Genomic DNA, 13,240 nt, shown 5'->3' with positions numbered 1-13,240 from the left:
TGCTTCGATCGCGGCAGGGGGCCCACGAAGTCTGCGCACACGGTTGCCCAAGGTTCTTCCGGCACCTGTGTTAACATCTTCCCGGCCGCATGTAGCTGGCTGGACTTGTACTTCATGCAGCTCTCGCAGTTCCGTACATACTTCCTTATGTCCCGATGCATTCCCGGCCAATGATACCGGGCTGCAATCCTGGCAATCGTCTTGCGGCTTCCCAAGTGTCCTGCAGCTGGCATGTCGTGGTTTTCGGTCATGACACGCTGTCTCTGCCCGATCGGTACACACATCTTCCATGACGCCACCTCCTCGTTGCCCGCCCGATGCGGTATGTGCCGGTATAGCTTTCCATCTTCCTCGAGATAGTCCGGAAACTTTTCTGGCTGCTGCTCTACTTTTCTCCGCATCTCCTCCAGCCACTTACATCCCTGCTGCTCTCTCGGTTGTCCGTCGTCCTCCACGCTCACTCTTCGGCTCGTCTCTTGCAGTGGTTGTCTCGAAAGCGCGTCGGCGACGATGTTCAGCTGGCCCTTCCTGTACGAGATTTCGAAATCGTACTGTTGCAGCTCCAGCGCCCACCTCGCAATCCTGCCGGACGGACTCTCGATGTTATTCAGCCATTTCAGAGCCATATGGTCCGTGATGACCTTGAAGCGATAACCCTCCAGGTACGGTCTCAACTTCCTGACCGCCCATACTATTGCTAAACATTCCTTTTCCATTGCCGAGTAGTTCCTCTCCGCTGTGTTTAGCGTTCTACTGGAGTAGCAGATTACTCGCTCGCCTCTCTCGGAATGCTGCGTAAGGATCGCACCCAGCCCATAGTCGCTGGCATCCGTCTGCAACACAAACTTTTTCGTGAAATCGGGGCACGCCAGAATCGGATCGGCAACCAGTCTGGCCTTGACGGCCTCGAATGCGGCTTGGTGGGCGTCCTCCCATTTCCATTTTGCCTGCTTCTTTAGGAGCGCATTCAAAGGCTGTACCAGCGTCGCAAAATCGGGCACGAAGCGTTGCGCATATGTTCCTGCAGCGTCCGTCCGATGACTATGATGTCGTCCTGATATGCGAACGCGTGCGGCATCATTTCGGGCCCTATTACTTGGTCTAACGCCCGTTGAAACGTTGCCGACGCCGAGTGCAGTCCGAATGGCATCACTTTCCATTGGAACAGTCCCTTCCCCGGCACCGTAAACGCCGTATACTGCCGGCTCCCTTTTTCCAACGGAATTTGCCAGTATCCATCCTTTAGGTCTAGACTGCTTATGTACTTCGCCTCTTTTAGCTGGTCCAGGATGTAATTTATCATCGGCATCGGATACGCATCCTTCACGGACCTTGCGTTTATCTGCCGGAAATCTACGCACAGTCTCCATTGCCCTGTCTTCTTCCTCACCATCACTATTGGTGAGCTGTACGGGCTTCTAGACGGCTCGATACATCCTTTTTCCAGTAGCTCGTCGACCTTGGCGTTGATCTCCACTTGCATCTTAGGGTTTTTTGGGTAGTACCGCTGCTTGACCGGTTGATCGTCCTTCATTGTTATCCGGTGCTCTGCCACGGTTGACGTCCCTTGAACGTTTTCTAAACTAGCCAACTCCGACCTCAAGAATTCGTCCACGTCCTCCTCTGAGAAGTCAGACCTCTCCACAACTGCCACTGAGAGCTTTTCCTTTGGCCTGCTTTGTCCCGCTGAGCACACTGGTATTGTTACGGTCAGTCCGGCGCACTCCACTCCCACTCTTGTTAGGAAGTCCCAACCCAATACCAGTGCGTCGATTATGTTGTGCAGGATCAGCAGTTGCATCCGAACGGTCCTCTCGCCGAGTCCTATTTCGACCTAGATCACCGATGTGACATCTTCGTACCGTCCATCTGCCATTCTAACTTCTCTTCTCGTAGGTAAGACTTCTCCTGCCGCCTGCAACCTGTCCGCCAACTCCTCGCTGATAAAGCTGGCCGTAGCTCCACTGTCCACCGTGGCCTCTATCCCTACTCCGTCTATGAGCACTGTGGCAGACAGTTGCCTTTCTTCCGCCTTCAGATTGCCCATTAATTTTGAGGGGCAGCGTCTTGCGAACCCTGGTTGCCCCTCTGAGGCTGGGGTCGCATGGCGTTTCCCGACCTGTGGCAGCATTCCACAGTCCTTGGCCCGATTCTTCCGCAGGTACAGCAAAAATTGACCGGCCGGTTCCTGCACTCCTGCGCCCAGTGGCCCTGACCACCGCATCTGTGGCAGGCTTGTGCTGGGTTTGGCACAAAACCGTGCCGCACCGGGACCGGTTCTCTTCTGTATTCGATGTTCCCCGGCGGGCCTGCGGTGTCATCCTGGCACCTTCTGCACACTGCGTTGTGATCTCCCCTCGGGAATTCTCGCTGGTGGCGGGTCCTATTATTCCGCTCTAAATCGAACCATTCCCTTTGGGTGTCCAGCTCTTCGAACTCGTCGGCCAGAGTCATCAGGGCATCCAGGTGTCGGCACTCATATGGGCGTATGAACATGCGTAAGGCTGGCGTGCTGTTCTCCCTTATTCTTGCCAGCGTCTCCTTCTGCGACATTCCTAAGGGCCGCATCAATGTCTTCCGCATTTCCTCGACCAAACCTTCCAGCTTTATCCCGAGTGCTCTCGCTATGCCGGGAAAATCATCCTTCTTTAAGCTGTACAGCCACGACTTCCCCATCTTGCTTTGTTTTCCTTTTGCCCGGACAATCACGGTTGGGCGCCAGATGTAACGAACTGATTTCCTTTATTTCGCTCGCTACTGATTGCAGCGGCTAGCTCAGAGAGTTTGTGCGTTCGTCCCACCAAATTTATGATTTGTGTGATTGCCCGACCAAGGAAAAGCAATAGGTTCTTGATATAGTCGTTTATTGTGCTATTTCTAATATAGGGAATAATTCTTCTCGAGAATTGTGGATAACTCGCTACCTCCTGCGGCGCTCCTGGTGTACCGCCTTGCCTCCTTGGTACCGCTGGCTCCTTGACGGAGACGACGAGTCGGTCCGGTCGGGACTAGGATGTTATGGGGCGCGGGTGTATCGTCCCGGGTGAGGCAACGCTCGTCCTGGAACCACCCGTACCGACCACTGACTCCACTGTCCGCCTCGAACCCGCTACGTCGCAGTCGCCTCCTCTGGCAGAACCCCCGCCGGTCGGTCTGGGTTTAGGATGTTATGGGGTTAGGGTGTATCGTCCCGGGTGAGGCAACGCTCGTCCTGGAACCACCTGTACCGCCCACTGACTCCACTGACCCTTGCGGACACGTCGGGTTCTTTGCCTTAGCTTCCGAAGGTCCTTCCGTCGCCAGAACGGATCTAGGATGTTATGGGGCACGGGTGTATCGTCCCGGGTGAGGCAACGCTCGTCCTGGAACCACCTGTGCTAACCACTGACTCCAACGATCCTTATGGCACGTCAGCTCCTTGTCCTTCGCTCCCAGAATCTCCACTCGCTTGTGGCGATTCGTCCTTCTGTTCCTGCGGGCTTCTTGCCGCCTGATGCTCTCCCTGCTCCTTTTCTTCGCGTTCGCCCGCGTGTTCGCACTTCCGATACCTTCGATTGACACTCTGACACTCCGCCACCTTCCGCACGCGATCTCCCGGTCTCCTTCACTGTCCCGCATTCGTGCTCGCGCCTACCCTTTATAGGCCGCAGGGATCCCGCTATTTCCCTTTTTGCGCACGGCCCGCTTGGGTACAAGGTCCACGTATTGTACCGTTGATTCATGGTGCGTCCTCTTTGTGCCCGCCCCGTTACCGTTTAACCGGCCTGCCCTTGACTCGCTGGGGTCCAGGGTCCACAGCGGTACCGTTAGTTCACGGTGCGTCCTCTTTGTGCCCGCACCGTTACCGTTCGACCTCTTCGCCCTTGGCCAGCGGAGTCCAAGGTCCACTGCGGTGCCGTTAACTCTCGGTCTTTCCGCTTCGCCCTTCGTCACGTCTGTTGCTAGGCCGCTCCCCTACAGGAGATTTGTGGGGAGTTTTACAACTCCTCACACCCTGTTCTCAGCAAGTGTGAATGCGAAGGCGAAATGTTATAATTTTTCTTGTATATCGATACATGTTCGGGAATAAAATGATAAAAAATTGTATAATTGTTACAAATTGTGGGCGTGACCGGTTCGGCGGCTTTTAGGCTTTAGAATGGGCGTGGCTATAACTATATAACTATATTGGTTACCAAATCGATAGAAATTTACAAGACATATAAATATGTCTAAAACTCGAAAAATAGTTCAACATTGTGGGCCTTGCAGTTTTGGGCGGTTTTAGGGCGTTCAATTGGGCGTGGCAAAATATTTTTTTTAAATCGATAGAAATTTACGAGACTAATAAAAATTTGAAAAATATCATACGCGCAACGCATATCGCGTTTCGAGCACGGTCTGGTGCAATTGGAGCCGGTGTTTTGTATGAGCCATTGACAGATCGCATATGAGGTTATAAACATAACCGACCTATTGAAGTTGTATCGAATTTATTTATTTATTTATTATGATAGATAGAATAGTTAACAAAACTAGACTAACTTAGATAGTATAGCATTAGCTACGGGGCTTACAGCTATATTTATTTACAATGTTTATATATCTGAATTTAGTTAATATCTAATTTGGTAACTAATTTCTGGCTTGTTATGTACAATTGCCTGTTTTGTTTTTAGATTTTGTGATATAATTTGGTTTTTTTTGAGGAAAAGTATGAGTTTTTGTATGTTATCTGGATTGGGTTTGCTAAGAAGGTCTAGAGGGTTGGTGTTGTTAAATATATCTTGTTTGGCTTGTAGGAGGGAAGGGCATGAGTTTAATATGTGGCTTATAGAAATATCACCTTGGCAAAACGGACAAGTTGGTATTGAATTGGGATTTAGGTAGTGTTGGTGGGTTATGTTTGTGTGTCCTAGTCGAAGTCGTATTATTTTTATTTGAATCGAGAATGGATGTTTAACAGTATATATAAAAGTTTTAGTTAGAAGTAGTCAACAAACATTGCATTGTTAAATAACAAAAGAGAGAATGCTGTTGTAGAGTTACTTGACTATCAGATATCCGTTACTCAGCTAGTGTGAATGCGAACGCGAAATTTCCTGATTTTTCTGGGATATCGATAGATATTGGGGAAAAAAAATTAGGAATAAAATGAACAAATTTAAAAATTTTTCAAAAATGTGGGCGTGGCAGTTTTGGGCGGTTTTTGTGGCGTTGAGTGGACGTGGCAAAAATTTTCTTTGGAAATCGATAGAAATTTACAAGATTAATAGAAATGTGCATCAACACATTTATCAAAAGTGTGGGGGTGGCAGTTTTGTGCGGTTTGTGGGCGTTAGAGTGGGCGTGGTAACATGGGTGCTCTGGATCTTTGTCTCTAGAATCTGAATGCTGAATCTTAAAATTCTATCTTTTATAGTTCCTGAGATTTCGACGTTCATACGGACAGTTGGAAAGACGAATCGACTCGGCTATTGATCCTGATCAATATGTATAGTCGGAAACCCTTCCTTCTGCCTGTTACATACTTTTCAACGAATCTCGTATACCCTTTTACTGTACGAGTAAGGGGTAAACAACCATCCCGATTGCGGCCAATAATCAAAATAAATATATGGTACAATTTTTCTTTCATTATATGGTTAAACTTGCTAAATTAATTTCAGAAGTTCGATTTCCAAGTTTGATTTTGATAAAATAAAAAGTGTATTTGTGTTATAATTTGTATTTATGTCTGTTTGTGCTTAAGTAAATTCTTCATAATACCGAATACCACATACCATAAAACCTGGGTTTGAACTTCGGCCGGCGGTAGTACTATACTGACGGGTGTCGGAGCTCTACTCAATCCACTACCGCCGGCGGCAATGGCATAGCATCCTGAGATAACCTTGAACTTCGTCGGATTTGAAAATAATTTCGCAGCCTTTTTGCTTTCTGGGAATAAAAACTAAGCTATAAATACTTAAAGCGCAACTGAAAGCATTATGTCTTAAGTACACATATCGAGCAAGTGGAGCCGGTCTTTTATATGATATGTTTATATATAAATTAAGACACTGCAGTTGCCCTGCTGCTGTCAGCCTGACGACTTGCTGGTTCAACTTTTCCCTTCTTCATCATTCCGATATTTTTTTTTTCTCAGGGGTCCCACGGCGACACCTTCCGCCCAACCGACAGAGGGGCGCTGCCGTGTATCGTACAGCTCGATTCGCGAGAAGATAGACGCGATATGGAAAAGAGAACAGAGACGAGGAAATGAACATAATGTAAAGTAACTCTAATAAATTAGTGTTAGTAGGATCTAATTATGTACTAAAAAAGTTAAAATTGATTGCTTTAAGAGCAGCAGAGAGTCAAGATTACAGATAATACGATAAAGTCTATTACAGTCAGAACATAATACTCATGTAACTAATAGTTAGATCTACAATGATTTAAGATAAGGAGTATATAGTTTCCAGTGAGTCTACTTGGATCCGAGATGTCAAGCCGACTAATCAGGTCATTAAACATAATTATACGTTCGCTTCGCGAGTGATTCTTTGTGATTTGTGCAGTAGTTTAAACAAATATACAAAGTTTTTTGCATTTTTCGTCTTTGTGTTTTGTTTACTCTCCCTTTTTTGCGTTGTTCGTAGTGCTGTTTGGTGTTGTTTTTTGCATGCACATAAACTGCACTGTGCACCTATTCTCCCGCTCTCACTCTCTCGCTCTTTCGCTCCCCCACACAAAATCTTAAATTTCTGAGCGTGCAGACTGCTCTCGTGCGGTTCTTTTAACAGCTCGCTTGAAAGTTTTTGATCTTGTGTTTTCGTGCACAGTGGTCTGATTGTAGACAAATATGGAAACAGTAAATGTTTTCTGCTTTTATAACAATTGCTGTTGTGATTGTGCTTGCCTTGTGGTTGCGAACGAGATGAAATCATTTATGCGCCAAACTAAAGGTGGCTTGAAAGAACTGATCAACAGTTTTGGCGTAGCTAGACATAGTTTTCGTCGAGCCGATGATCTTCTTTCCGCGCTTAATTCACAGTTTAATGGCCTTAAGCTATTAGATGAATATCCAAAGCGCAAAAAAGCCGCTGGTGGTAGGCTGCCTAAGGCCCCGCAACCACGGGCAAATGATCAACAGGACTCCACAACTGATCAGCTGTCAATCGCAGCAAATCCACATATGCTGCTAAGATCGGCCCGATCAAACATCGTCGGATGTATTGTCTTATATACAAGACAAAACAAAAGCCGATAATATAAAAGTGGAAAAATTTAACTTCTCTTACGCTAGGGACATATCATCTTTCAAGATAACTATCCCAAACGAGCTCTTTTTGACCATATGTTCGGGTGATTTTTGGCCGGATAGTATGGTGGTAAAAGAGTTTGAAGCTAAGATCAAAAATAAGAAAAATGTGGCCGTGGGAATTAAACTTTCCTCACGTGGCCAGACCACTGCGCCATCCGCCTCTTCATCTTCTTCCTCTTCAAAAAACTAACTACAAAACTTACTATCTCCTATCAAAATGTTAGAGGCTTGCGTAGCAAATTAATCAAATTGTATTGTGATAGTCTTTCATTTGCATCCCATATTATAGTGCTCACAGAGACTTGGTTAAAGCCGGAGATACTCAACTCCGAAGTCTTCCCAGGTATGTACACTATATATAGGTTTGACCGTCCCTCCAGACGGGGAGGTGGAGTCTTAATTGCGGTTAGATCTACCCTCGCGTCGGAGGAGTTACTTTTGGACGATTCCCGTAACTCGGAATTCGTATGTGTAAAGCTGTCTTTTTCCGACAGATCAGTTTATATTACGTGCTCCTATATTCCGCCATCTTCTGAATTCCCGGAATATCAGAATCATCTGTCCGCTATCCAGTCCATCTTGAATAAACTTTCTGAAAGGGACCAATTGGTAGTTCTAGGTGATTTTAATATACCTGGCACAATGTGGTCCTCAGAAAAACAATCGAATATCCTTCTCCCTTTAGCACAACATGACTTTATTGACGGCTTGCTCGACTTATCGCTGTCGCAAGTTAATTATATTCCAAATTCTCTTGGTCGACTTTTGGATCTATGTTTTGTAACAAGTCCTGAAAGTGTGTTTCTGTCCAGGGTAGTACCTCTTACTCAACCTGAAGATCAATATCATCCTACTTTCGAGGTGGAAATCGACTTAGGTACGGTATTAAAAGTAAATTCAGAGAAGTCAACAAAGCGAATTCCCTGTTTTCGCAAGGCAAATTTTCGGAGGCTAAACAATTTTATAGCTGGCTTTAATTGGTCCGATCTTTACTCCTGCAACATAATGGCGGATGCGATTAATATGTTTTATACCGCAATTAAATCATTTTTTGACTCTTGTGTTCCGATGTACTATCCGTCAATCTCAAAACCTCCTTGGTTTAATAAAGAGTTGACACACCTAAGAAATGTAAAGTCCAGACTCTATATGAAATTTAAAAATACCGGTTCTCAGTCCATCCTTTGTAAATATTTAAGCGCTCGGTTAAACTTTACCGTGCTTAATGCTCAGAGCTACAAAAATTATTTAAACCGTTGTAAGTTCCAGTTTGCACAGGATCCGAAACAGTTTTATAATTTCGGTAGCACTTAGCGAAAAACAAGTTCTTACCCTTCCTCGCTATTTTTTGAAAACACTACGGTTACATCGGATCAGGCAATAGCCGACCGGTCTATTTCGCCAGGTCCCGATGGAATCCCTGGCTGTGTGCTCAGATTCTGTGCGGAAGCCTTGTGCAAGCCTTACTGAAACTGTTTACCTTATCTTTGGAATCTTCACAATTCCCTCATATATGGAAGGAGTCCTTTGTGATTCCTCTTCACAAAAAAGGTAGCAAACTGGATGGAAGCAATTACAGAGGAATCTCTAAATTGTCGGATATCCCAAAACTTTTCGAAAATGTTATCACTCCTCATTTGCAACACCTTTGTAGATCAATCATTTCACCGTGTCAACACGGTTTTATGAAACGCCGATCTACAACCACTAACCTCTTGGAGCTAACTTCTTTCGTAATACAGGGTTTCAAAAATAATCTTCAAACAGATGTCATCTCCACAGATTTTAGTAAAGCATTTGACTCTGTTAATCATTACCTTCTAATAAAAAAACTTGATCTTATAGGTTTCCCTGTTGATCTTCTAAATTGGATTTCATTCTGAATTTCATTCTGAATGGCATTCTGAATGGCAGGACACAACAAGTCCTCTTTAAAAATTCGTTATCTTTTATTCTCCGAGTCACATCCGGTGTCCCACAAGGGAGCCATCTTGGTCCGCTTCTTTTTACCTTATTCATTAACGACCTCCCCTTAATAATAAAACATTCGCGTGTACTTATGTACGTAGACGATGTTAAATTATGCCTCCAGTACAAGGACACTTCTTGCCATTTGGACTTACAATCCGATCTAGACCGATTTCAAACATGGTGCCGTGATAACATATTAGACTTAAATGGCTCCAAGTGTAAAGTTATGACCTTTTGTCGTGCCAACCCAATACGCACGACTTACACTCTAAGTGGGTGCTCTCTGGACAGAATAACACGAGTTGATGATCTTGGTGTTCTTCTGGACCCAAAACTAAAATTTTCTGACCATATTTCGTCTATTGTCAATAAGGCCAGAGGTGTGCTTGGTTTTATAAAGAGGTGGTCTAAGGAATTTGATGACCCTTACTTGACTAAAACCTTATTTATTTCGTTAGTCCGTCCGATTCTCGAGAACGGATCACCTGTTTGGAGTCCCCAATACGCAGTCCACTCGGACCGCATTGAATCGGTCCCAAAAAACTTCTTACTTTTTGCCTTGCGGCGCCTAAATTGGGATGCAAACCATATATTACCTCCTTATTCCAGTAGACTACTTTTAATTAATTTACCATCCCTAGCTAACCGTAGAACTATGCTTGGAACAGTTTTTATTTGTAAGCTTATTCGTGGGGATGTTGAGAGTCCCGACTTGATTAGTCGGCTTAACTTCTCGGTTCCAAGTAGATTCACTAGAAACTATATACCCCTTATCTTAAATCATTGTAGATCTAATTATGAGTTGCATGACCCTTACAGAGTTTTATGTTCTGACTATAATATCCTATTATCTGTAATCTTAACTCTCTGCCGCTATTAAAGCAATCGATTTTATCTTTTCTATTACATAATTAGATCCTTCTAACACTAATATTTAACATAGTTATTCCACATTATATTCATTTCCTCGTTCCTATTCTATTTCTTATATCGCGTCTATATCTTTTCGCGAATCGAGCCGTACGATACACGGCAGCGCCCCTCGGTCGGTTGGGCGGGAGGTGTGGCAGTGGGACCCGTGCGAACAAAAAAAAAAAAAATTTTAAAATTTAAAAATTGTTCAAAAATGTGGGCGTGGCAGTTTTGGGCGGTTTTTGTGGCGTTGAGAGGACGTGGCAAAAATTCTTTTTGGAAATCGATAGAAATTTACAAGATTAATATAAATGTGCATTAGTGTTGTGTCGTTCGTGAACGAACGAACTAACTTGAACTATTCACCAAACTGAACGAACGAACTAGGTCTGCCTTTATAGTTCAATATAGTTCGATAGTTCAATTTAGTTCACTTAGTTCAATATAGTTCACTTAGTTCACGTCGTTCATTTTGATCTCTTACCCTGATCGTTCGTTCGTTGTTCACTTAGTTCGATAGGTCGGTCTGAGTTCACTTAGTTCGATAGGTCGGTCTGAGTTCACTTAGTTCGATAGGTCGGTCTGAGTTCACTTAGTTCGATAGGTTGGTCTTAGTTCATTTAGTTCGAAAGTTCGCTTATCGAATAAGCTGATTAATTTTCGCATACATTTAAAACTACGGTTTACAAGTTTGTGCGTATCTATGGCTTCAAAACGAAAGCATAGCAAAGTTTGGAATTTCTTTGATTCAGTGGATGAGAAGAGTGCTAAATGCAAATACTGCAAAACTGTGCTTAGTGTGGCTGGTGGATCGCAAGGAAACTTATCGCGTCACCTTAAAAATAAGCACCCAGCAGCTTTGGAGGAAACAAAGCGCCAAACCAATGAAAGCCGACAGGAAGCAAATGTAAACATAATATTTTGATTTATTCATTTAAGTAGGCTTACTAAATTCTTGATTTCTTTTAACATAGACTCCTCAGATAATTGGACCCCAACAGCAAGTAATAACTTCGTTCATTCAACGACCACCGGCTGCCGGGAAAGCTGAGAAAATTGATAGGCAACTAGTTCGTATGATTGCAAAAGGTCATCATGCATTGCGAATTGTAGAAGAGCCTGATTTCAAGCAGCTCATAGATGATGTGTCTAATTGCCCCGGATACAAGATGCCCACTCGAAAAACGCTGTCCAACGTGCTTCTTCCAAAGCTTCGGGACGAAATTGTTGGTAGCGTCAAAGAAAAAATGGAGCTGGCATCTGCAGTTTGTTTGACAACGGATTGTTGGACCTCTCTTGCAAATGAAAGTTATATTGCTGTTACAGCTCATTTTATTGAGAGTGAGGCAACTGTTATGAGCTCACATATGATTGCATGCGAGGCATTCGTTGAGCAGCACAGTGGTCAAAATCTGTGCGCATTTTTACAAAAAATAGCAGAAAGATGGAGTATAGAGAACAAAATATCTGCTGTGGTTTCCGATAATGCTGCAAATATTGTCAATGCCATTAAAACAGGAAATTGGCCACATATACCATGTTTTGCACATAGCTTGAACCTAATTGTGCAAAAAGGACTCCGCGAAATCAGCGTTGTACAAAACAAAGTCAAATTCATTGTGGAGTTTTTCAATCGTAGCACTTTCGGCCTTAAGAAGCTGAAGTCAACTCAAACCCAATTGAACTTGCCCGATCTCAAATTGATTCAAGATGTGTCACCTCGTTGGAATTCAACTTTTAAAATGCAAGAAAGGCTTGTTGTGTTGAAAGATGCTCTTATATTAACACTTTCTACTCTGCGTTCTGAATTAAACTTATCTCAGAATGAGTGGGCGATAGTAGAAGAGTTACTGCCTATATTAAAACCATTCATGGAGGTAACAGAAGAAATATCAGCAGAAAAGAATGTAACCCTTTCAAAGGTTATAGTTCTTGCGATTTTGCTACAGAACTGTTTGAATAACAAAACGCCTAAGGATAAATGTGTTGCTGCACTTGTTGCAGTTCTAAAAGCTGAGATGAATCGACGATTTTGCAAGCTGGAAAGTAACGAACTCTACGCAGAGAGTAACATTTTAGATCCTCGATTTAAAGGTCGTTGGTTCAAGTCAAAAGAAGAATACGAAAAAGCTGTTTGTAATCTTAAAAGGAAAGTAACTCCAATTCGTCTCAACAGCGAAAATTATGAATTCGAATCACCTGCGTTTGAAACTAATTCAGCCAATCAGAGTTCGGTTTGGTGGGATTTTGACAGTGAGTTCAAGAACACGACAAAGGCTGCAAACACTACCGGTTCTGCCGAGAAAGAGATTGAAAAATACCTCGAAGAGGAATTTATACCGAGGACTGCTGACCCTTTGGTTTGGTGGGAACAAAGAAAGAAATTGTATCCGCATCTATATTCTTACAGCCTTAAGCGACTATGCCTTATGGCTACATCAGTTCCTTGCGAACGCCTATTTTCAAGTGCTGGGGAAATCATCCGAAAAAGACGGATGCTACTAAAACCTAATAAAGTGGAAAATCTAATGTTCCTTCATAGCAACATGTAGATGGATCACAGGTATAAACATAATTTTATCATATGTTATTGAAAATGTTCCCTAATAAACTTCTCTATTCTCTTTTCAGAAATCAAATAAATGCATTAAAATTACTATATTATCTGTTTGTAAACTCTTTATTATTTCTTATTATTATTATGTATAAGTGTTTTTGACATAAATTGAATAAATAATATTAATTTTCAATGACAGCATTGTATGAAATAAATTCATAACATTTTTTTTTTGAAGCACCTTTAAGCAAGTTTAAAAAATGAACGATTGAACTAAATGAACGACCTAGTTCATTGATTTTAAACGAACGAACGAACTTATTCCTCAAATTGAACTAGGATTACCCAACACTAATGTGCATCAACACATTTATCAAAAGTGTGGGGGTGGCAGTTTTGTGCGGTTTGTGGGCGTTAGAGTGGGCGTGGTAACATGGGTGCCCTGGGTCTTTGTCTCTAGAATCTGAATTGTGAATCTTAAAATTCTAGCTTAGTTCCTGAGATTTCGACGT

General features: G+C 43.4%; 1 long non-coding RNA gene across 1 annotated transcript; it reads left to right on the top strand.

Annotated features, from left to right (window-relative positions):
• Nucleotides 1–10,533: 10,533 nt before the first annotated feature.
• Nucleotides 10,534–12,838, top strand: LOC117150481. The gene is made up of 3 exons (XR_004460767.1): nucleotides 10,534–11,078; nucleotides 11,146–12,734; nucleotides 12,803–12,838. It is a non-coding gene; the product is annotated as an uncharacterized LOC117150481 (long non-coding RNA).
• Nucleotides 12,839–13,240: the final 402 nt, after the last annotated feature.

The sequence above is a fragment of the Drosophila mauritiana genome, chromosome 2L (genome assembly GCF_004382145.1).
Source record: "Drosophila mauritiana strain mau12 chromosome 2L, ASM438214v1, whole genome shotgun sequence".
NCBI classification, from domain to species: domain Eukaryota; kingdom Metazoa; phylum Arthropoda; class Insecta; order Diptera; family Drosophilidae; genus Drosophila; species Drosophila mauritiana.
The sequence above is the reverse complement of the archived record's forward strand: the minus strand, read 5'-3'. Positions and strand labels throughout refer to the sequence as shown.